This window comes from Hyperolius riggenbachi, chromosome 1, assembly GCF_040937935.1.
Source record: "Hyperolius riggenbachi isolate aHypRig1 chromosome 1, aHypRig1.pri, whole genome shotgun sequence".
Taxonomy (NCBI): domain Eukaryota; kingdom Metazoa; phylum Chordata; class Amphibia; order Anura; family Hyperoliidae; genus Hyperolius; species Hyperolius riggenbachi.
In genome coordinates this window covers 644,681,764-644,691,146 of record NC_090646.1, presented here as the reverse complement: position 1 = coordinate 644,691,146, position 9,383 = coordinate 644,681,764, and the positions used below count along the sequence as shown (strand labels likewise).

Here is a 9,383-nt window from a genome sequence, read left to right as displayed (position 1 = left end):
CACGTGATGAACCTAGTAGTTCAGCGGTTCCTGAGGACATACCCAGGCGTGGCCGATCTTCTGTTGAAGGTGCGTCGAGTGGCCAAACATTGTAGAAATTCCAGTACTGCTTCGGGGGCACTCGCCAAGATGCAGGAGCGCTTCAATCTCCCCCACCATCGCTTGCTGTGTGATGTCCCGACGCGCTGGAATTCTACGCTGCACATGCTAGCCCGCTTTTGCGAGCAGAAGAGTGCAGTGGTCCAGTACATGACGGCGCAGTACCGAGGCGCATCCGGCCAGCTGCCAAGCTTCTGTGGATCCGATTGGGCCAACATGTTGGACCTCTGCCAAGTCCTCCAAAATTTTGAGCAATCCACGTTGCTTGTGAGCAGTGACAACTCTTCAGTCAGCATTACCATACCACTGCTGTGTTTACTGAAGAGGTCGATGTTAAAAATCAAGGAAACAGCTGTCATGATGCAACTGGGGGAATCTGAAGGAGAAAACGATCAGCGTGATGGTACCAACATCAGGCCATCCGCCTCAGGGAACGCTGGCCCCAGCAGCTATGACGAAGAAGAGGAGGAGGAACAGCTGGAGTTGAAGCAGGAATTTCATGCCACCACTGACGAGGGCCAGAGCGGTGCACGTTGGACTTCCACAATTCAACGCGAATGGTCAGCAGAAGCAGACCAGGAGGAAGGTGACGACTATGATGCATCACAACAACTATCACAACGCTCACAAGAGGAGTCTGAGGATTCTGGTAGGACTCTGGCACACATGGCTCAATTCATGCTAGACTGCATTGAACGTGACCCACGCATTGTGCGCATTCTGGACAACACCAATTACTGGGTTTATACCCTTCTGGATCCACGGTACAAACACAATGTTCCAAAACTGCTTGAAGAAAGAGTCAGACAGGTCAAAATGGAAGAATACCAGCAGGCCCTTGTGGAGACTTTAGAGAGGAGATTGACATCCTCCCCCTCCTCTAGCCAGTTGTACGCAGACAGACTGACTTCCGCAAACCCAGGACGACCAGGAGGGCAGCAAACAACGCAAGCCGCAGCTAGTACCCAAAAGGGAACGGTATCGGCAGTGTCCTTGGAGTGGGAAAATTTTCTGACACCCATGCAGCAGCAGCCCACTGAACAGCAAGCGTGCAGATCCACCTCCAACACCGATCGCCTGGAGAAGATGGTCAAGGACTACATGTCAGATGACGTAGCTGTGTCGAACAATCCATCTGCACCCTTCAACTATTGGGTATCGAAGCTAGACACCTGGCACGAACTGGCAATGTACGCAATAGAGGTGCTGGCTTGCCCGGCAGCCAGCGTTATGTCGGAACGCTGTTTCAGTGCTGCCGGAGGCATCGTCACAGATCGGCGTATCCGCCTCTCTACAGAAAATGCAGACCGTCTGACTCAAATTAAAATGAATCAATCCTGGATTGGAAATGACTACGCAACACTCCAGGACCCCAACCAAGTAACATGACCAATGAACATCTGGGATGGTGTAGCGTTTCCGGTCCCTGTTTATTGAACCTCTCATCTGTATTACATTTATGACTGCATGACGGCAAAAAGCATTGCTGCTATATCCGCACGCTTTTTGTCCTCATGCAAGGCCTGGGTTGTTGTGTCTCAAAAACCGTGGCCTTCTCCTCCTGCGCCTGCTCCTGTTCCATCACGTCTGCTGCTGCTGGGTTAGCGTTGCCGCGTGGTCCCTGTTTATTGAACCACTTATCTTTATTACATTTATGACTGCATGGCAGTACAAAGCATGCTATCCGCACGCTTCTTGCCCTCATGCAAGGCCTGGGTTGTTGTGTCTCACAAAGCGTGGCCTTCTCCTCCTGCGCCTCCTCCTGTTCCATCACGTCTGCTGCTGCTGGGTTAGCGTTGCCGCGTGGTCCCTGTTTATTGAACCACTTATCTTTATTACATTTATGACTGCATGGCGGTACAAAGCATGCTATCCGCACGCTTCTTGCCCTCATGCAAGGCCTGGGTTGTTGTGTCTCACAAAGCGTGGCCTTCTCCTCCTGCGCCTCCTCCTGTTCCATCACGTCTGCTGCTGCTGGGTTAGCGTTGCCGCGTGGTCCCTGTTTATTGAACCACTTATCTTTATTACATTTATGACTGCATGGCGGTACAAAGCATGCTATCCGCACGCTTCTTGCCCTCATGCAAGGCCTGGGTTGTTGTGTCTCACAAAGCGTGGCCTTCTCCTCCTGCGCCTCCTCCTGTTCCATCACGTCTGCTGCTGCTGGGTTAGCGTTGCCGCGTGGTCCCTGTTTATTGAACCACTTATCTTTATTACATTTATGACTGCATGGCGGTACAAAGCATGCTATCCGCACGCTTCTTGCCCTCATGCAAGGCCTGGGTTGTTGTGTCTCACAAAGCGTGGCCTTCTCCTCCTGCGCCTCCTCCTGTTCCATCACGTGTGCTGCTGCTGCTGCTGCTGGGTTAGCGTTGCCGGTCCCTGTTTATGGAACCTCTTATCTTTATTACATTTATGACTGCATGGCGGTACAAAGCATGCTATCCGCACGCTTCTTGCCCTCATGCAAGGCCGGGGTTGTTGTGTCTCACAAAGCGTGGCCTTCTCCTCCTGCGCCTCCTCCTGTTCCATCACGTGTGCTGCTGCTGGGTTAGCGTTACCGGTCCCTTTTCCTGGAACCTCTTATATGTATTACATTTATGACTGCATGCCGACAAAAAACATGTTACCTGTGCAAAGAAAACAGACATTTCCCGCATTTAAAAGACAGTTTTCCCTTTGAAACTTTAAAATCGATTTTCTCAAAAACTATAAGCTCTTTTTGCTAATTTTTTTTTCCTCTTGTACCCACTCCCAAGGTTCACATACCCTGTAAATTTGGGGTATGTAGCATGTAAGGAGGCTTTACAAACCACAAAAGTTCGGGTCCCCATTGACTTCCATTATGTTCGGAGTTCGGGTCGAACACCCGAACATCGCGGCCATGTTCGGCCTGTTCGGCCCGAACCCGAACATCTAGATGTTCGCCCAACACTATTCTGCATGCGTAAGGGGTGTGCGGGGGAAGGGAGGAGATCAGATACAGCGGGGAGACGTTTGGATCCCAGGGGGTCCCATGACAATTTTGCAAGGGGGCACTCATGGGCTGTTGTTTCGCCCCTTCACCCCCCAACCCACTCCCCTCCACAGCTCTGGCATTCACTCACAAGAGTTTTCCTCCAGAAGTTTCGCCTCTGGGCATTGGGTGAGCTGCTATATGAATTGCAAATCTTGTAGGAGATACGGGGAAAAAAGGCCTAATAATCAGGGCTAGAAACTCTGTTCTGTTCTAGATCCTGCCCTTTCATCAGCACACACTTTATGTTGTTTCACTATGACTATGTTAACCATGTTGTAATGTTTTTTAATAAGCATGTACTTGACCTTGCAGAGTGAAGAGCCTTCAGTTGAGTTTTCTTCTTGGTGCACCCGGTCTCCAAGGCTACTGCTATCAATGCCAAGGTCATTCACCACCTGATACCTGAAATGTAGTGATATATGCTGGAAATCTCAACTGCAGAGGTCTTAGTGAGAATAATGGTATTTATTGCATGACCTGCAGGAGCTTAACCGAGTGTAATGAGACCTCAGAGCAAGTTAATTATAGTGCTCTCTCACACGCTATACCGCAATTTCTAATCCAATCTTCTTGTGAAGCCTGTGCTATTCAAAACAGTAGGAATGCTAAAGTACAGTGTGTGGATTGCTATTATGCATCCATTCTGGGTTACCACATGTACTTAGTAACTGCACAAGGGAAGAGAATGTAGCTGTAAGGAAACGCGGAAAATCAGCCGCCTCTACTCAGCGGGAGGCGGCTGTTTCCATGGAGAGCATGGCGGAACGCTGAAAAACCGCCCCGTCTGACGCGGCGGTTAGCACGCATGGCCCTGTTGCTGACACTCTGACCCAGCGCGGGGAGGCAGCCGCCGGTGCAGATAGCGGTGCGACCAACCCCGCGCATGGGTCAGCGGAGACATTGCAAAGCAGTACTGGTGTGGCTGGGACTGATAGTCCACCTAGGTGCAGAATGACTTGCGTGCGCGCGGAGAGGCAGAACTTTTATGGCAGTCAGAGAAAGGTCAGCTGACCAGGCCGGTCAGCTGACATATTCAACAACTTTCATTGGTCCAGCACTTAAGGGAGGTGCTGGAGAGCACTGGTGTATATATACTGGGTGCTGGTCATTCTCTGGTTGTCTGTCGTTGCGATCACATCGTGGTAGCACTCAGGCCTTGTCTGTATCTATGTTCTAGCATAGTTTCCAAAGGTGTTGACGATCACGGACCTCACACCTTAGCGTTAGGAATATTGAACTGTATTATTTGTTATGACATTCTGCCTGCCTGACTATTCTTCTGTACTCTGATTCTGTACCTTGCTATCTCTGATATCCTGTTGCCAAAACTCTGCTCGTTCCGGGACTCTGTATTTGCCTCCTGATTCTGTACCCCGCTATTCTGATACCCCGTTGCCGAACCCTGCCTGTTTATTGGATTCCGTATCTGTCTCCTGAATCTGTACCGTATCTGTCTGTGTGTTTACGACCTGGATTGCCCGACCTCGAGAACTGGCCTTACTGTTAGAGGCAGTTCCCAGACCTGTTAGTGACACCCTCTCACTGGTGTCACTCACACTCTGTCCTTCCTACTTTCAGCCTAGCTCCTCCCCCGGGAGAGTCTAGGCATACGGAAGGAACATACTTCTGTGCAGTGCTCCTTACTGCTTCTGTACCTTCTCCTAAGGTGCAATACTCAAAGTATTACTGTCACACCAAAACACTCTTATCTCTCAGGTGTCCAGAGGTTAGAATATATATCTGATTATCGGTGATACTGCAGATCATCAATAATCGGGTATATTCTGTATTCTCTGTGATACTGCAGATCACCGGTAATCAGACCCTCTCTGTGTTACACCGATCGTTACAGTAGCCACACTGTTTGGGATCCTTTGTGCTCCATAGCGGTTGCATGGTTTGCTATTGTGGTATTTACACTCTCAGTGGTTTCTGATTTCAGACTTAAAGAGGAACTCCAGTGAAAATAATGTAATAAAAAAAGTGCTTCATTTTTACAATAATTATGTATAAATGATTTAGTCAGTGTTTGCCCATTGTAAAATATTTTAAATCCCTGATTTTTATTCTGACATTTATCACATGGTGACATTTTTACTGCTGGCAAGTGATGTAGCTGCTGCTTGCTGTTTTGGAAGTTGGAAACAGCTGTAAACAGCTATTTCCCACAATGCAACAGGGTTCACAGACAGGAAACTGCCAAGAGTACGTACTCAGAATTTCTTTGTGGGAGGGGTTTCACCACAATATCAGTCATACAGAGCCCCCTGATGGTCTGTTTGTGAAAAGGAATAGATTTCTCATGTAAAAGGGGGTATCGGCTACTGATTGGGATAAAGTTCAATTCTTGGTCTGAGTTTCTCTTTAAAAGACCACTATCGTGAAAAAAGTAGGCAGTTAAAATCTGACAGAACTGACAGGTTTTGGGACAGTCCATCTCCTCATGGGGGATTCTCAGGGTTTTCTTTGTTTTCAACAATTTCCTGAACAGCAGTTTAAATGCCAAAATAGTAAGATACCAGCCAGACTTCCTAATTACTTGCACACTATTTTGTCAGTCAGTCAGTTCAAATGCTGTTAAAAACAAAGAACACCCTGAGAATCTCCTGAGAAAAAACCTGACGGGTCTGTCAGGTTTTGACTGCCTACTTTTTCGCGATAGTGGTCCTTTAAAGAGGAACCTAAAACAAGGATTGAACTTCATCCCAATCAGTAGCTGATACTCCCTTTTCCCACGAGAAATCTTTAACTTTTCTGGAATAGGTCATCAGGGGGGTCTGTATGGCTGATATTGTGGTGAAACCCCTCCCACAGTGTGATATCATGACCATGGTGCATTGTAGGAAATAACGGCTGTTTCTAACTGCCAAGCAACCAGTATCTCCCTCTGTGCATATGTATATCTATAAAAAAACAAAAACATTTTAGCCTATCGCATTGTTAGGGGGTGTGGTTATAAATAATGGCATTTGTTGTCATGTACTCCAGTAGTAAAGAAGGTGACCTGCAGGCTGATTGTGGATCAAACAACACGGACAAATTACATGGTAAATATAAATCATTTCTTGATCTCTCTTCTATTTTTTTAACATCTCACTTTCTAAGGTAGTGATTTATTTGTTTCCCCATTTCACTAAAATTCCTCTTAACCACTTGAGGACCCACCCTTTACCCCCCCTTAAGGACCAGCGCTGATTTTTGTGATCTGTGCTGGGTGGGTTTTGCAGCCCCCAGCACTGATCAGGTTTCATGCAGAGCGCGCAGATCGCCCCCCTTTTTTCCGCCCTATGGGGATGATGTGCAGGGGGGGTCTGATCGCTCCTGCTGGTGGCATGTTGCGGGGGGGGCACCTCAAAGCCCCCCTCCGCGGCGACATTCCCCCCCCTCCCTCTCCTACCTGTCATGCCCAGTGATCGGGGCTGCACAGGACGCTATCCGTCCTGTGCAGCCTGTGACAGGATGTCCGCTGTCACATGGCGGCGATCCCCGGCCGCTGATTGGCCGGGGATCGCTGATCTGCCTTACGGCGCTGCTGCTGTAAACAAAGGAGACAAATGTCTCCTGCGTTTACATTTAGTCTGCGAGCCGCGATCAGGCTATTCACGGAGACCCGCTCCGTGATCTAACAGGAAACGGCCGCTCGCGCGAGCGGCCTTTCCTGATTAATTAGGGAGGCACCTGGCGACGCAGATCTGCGTCGCTGGTCCTCCAGCTACCACTTTGCCGCCGCACGGTATGAGTGTGCGGTCGGCAAGTGGTTAAAGGGGCACTACAGCGAAAAACTGTAAAATTTAAAATATGTGCAAACATAAACAAATAAGAAGTAAATTTTTCCAGAGTAAAATGAGCCATAAATTACTCCTATGTTGCTGTAACTTACAGTAGGCAGTAGAAATCTGACACAAGTGACAGGTTTTGGACTAGTCCATCTCTTTATAGGGGATTCTCAGGGATATATTTATTTTCAAAAGCACTTAGTGAATGGCAGTAGCTCTGTCCAACTGCCAAAAAACTGTGTAGCGATCAGGGACGCTGGCCGGCATAATTGGTGAAATTTTTTAGGGAATATCTTTATGAAGAATTAAAGCTTTGCTGAGAATCCCCTATGAAGAGATGGACTAGTCCAAAACCTGTCACTTCTGTTAGATTTCTACTGCCTACTGTAAGTGACAGCAACATAGGAGAAAAGTAATTTATGGCTCATTTTACTCTGGAAAAAATGTACTTCTTAATTGTATATGTTTGCACATATTTAAAATTTTACAGTTTTTCGCTGTAGTGCCCCTTTAAGCGGCAAGAGGCTCCTCCCACCTGGTTGCCTAACCACGCCTACAGGAACTCAATGCTGGCTCCCACTCTGCTGCAGCGAAAAGTGACAACATGTGAAAATCACGCTTCATTTGTTACCAAATAGTGCTAGAATAAAGGAGCAGATATCGGGCACTGCCCAGCCTCTTTCTTGCACGGTATCTGGTTCTTACCATGTCAGCCCCACATAAATGCAGCCCCACATAAATGCAGTACCATGACTTTGGCTTTTATAAAAATAATTGCCCTTGTAGCAGATGTTCTTGGCTGTTAAAAGACTGTTTCAGTGATCTTAGGTGAACTTATAAAAGAATAACAATACACACTGAGTGGAACATAAATAAGAACACAACGATTTCCTGCAGGGAAGGCCCCGCTTTCATAAAAATATCGATGCATAGTAAAGCACAACACGGGTAATGACAAATTGATTGAATGCAACAGTTAAAATAAAGTTTTGAAGTGATGTTGGGGAGTGTGTGCGAGAGGCAACCTTCAGCATGAGGTAAACGGCGGGAAAATCTATACGCACATAAAAGAACCAGAGAAAAAAAAGAAAAAAATAAGTGCATAGTTTTTCAGACCAAATGATAGATAAATAAAGCTAATAACATGAGAGTATTGTACTGGGAGAAAATCGATACAGTAACATTTCTAACCATAAAAGCTATAATAACGACATAATAAAATATGCATCAACGCGGCGGTTTTATTATAGTTATCACTGAATATATGTGAACTTTTAACTTGCAGGAGGGTAATAATGGCAGGCAGCTAGTCTTGTGATTCAGAGTGTGCAAACAAGCCGGGTGGAAGCACTCAGAACGTGCGCAGGAGCCCTTATGGCAAAAACAGAGCCGCCATAGGCACCTATATTAAAGGAACACTATCAAACCAAGTGCTGTAAAATGACAATGTACAAATAATGTCTAAGTAGCCGTGTAAACATTTTCCTACTTCATGTTAAATATCAGAGGCAAAAGCTTTAATTCACTGTGTGTAGTATTTAGCTCTATTGGAACAAATCATTCTCAAAAGGGATGTTTGCTTCAATGCAAAGCCAGTGTTGTTTTTTGCATATCAGACTATCAGACATATCAGACTACAGAGTATTTTTCATTTACATGTCCTCTGCTCTCTACAGAGCTTAATCAGAGACACAGGACACAGGACTTTCTCTCACACACACAGGGTTAACAGATGTACTGTGAGGGAATTCCCCCTCTCATCATGGCTCACTCTGCCCTCAGATTAGATCAGACTGCCATCAGTTCAGAGTGAAAGGAATTTGATACAGTACACAAGAGATAAGCAAGTGAATTGTATACATTATTAGTTACAAGCACTTTAGGAACTCTCTCAATCCCAGGTTAAAAAAAAACATGTTAATCGATAGTGTTCGTTTAAAAGCCACATTTTGTGGCATAAAATGGAAAGTTGGGTGCATGACGGTGGGGGCCTCAGGGTGCCAAATTTTACCTTCTTTGCCGCAAACCACAGCTGCTATGACGGTAAATTTGGGTGCCCGGAGGCGCCTGATTAGGAGGCACAAGAGGGGGAAATATTTGTGGATAGCCTTGCGGATGTAAAAATCGGCTTGTAGATAACAAAATTGTGGCATTGCATAGCGGGCAGCCAGGCACAAATATTTCCCCCTCTTGCTGCTAATCGGCCATGTCTAGGCGCCAAATTTACCTTCATAGCCGCATTGTGAAAAGGAGGGGGGGTTATTCGCTTTAGGAGGAGGATTTAGGGTTAGGCGCCACTGGGGGGTAGGTTTAGGCACCAACAGGGGAGGGGTCTAAGGATCAGGCACCACCTGTGTGGTTCTTAGATTTAGGCACCACCAAGGAGCCTCTTAGGGTTAAGGGTTAAGTACCACCAGGGGGGGGGGTCTTAGATTAGGCACGACCAAGGGGGTCTTAGGGTCAGGCACCACCAGGCAGGTCTTAGAGTT

General features: G+C 46.9%; 1 long non-coding RNA gene across 1 annotated transcript in view; it reads left to right on the top strand.

Moving 5' to 3' along the window:
- The first annotated feature begins 5,991 nt into the window (after positions 1-5,991).
- The window catches only part of LOC137560480 (uncharacterized), a 52,640-nt gene continuing 49,248 nt past the window's right edge, over positions 5,992-9,383 (top strand). Inside the window, exon 1 of the long non-coding RNA XR_011029829.1 lies at positions 5,992-6,165. This is a non-coding gene — a long non-coding RNA (uncharacterized lncRNA). The remainder of the gene's footprint in view (positions 6,166-9,383) is intronic.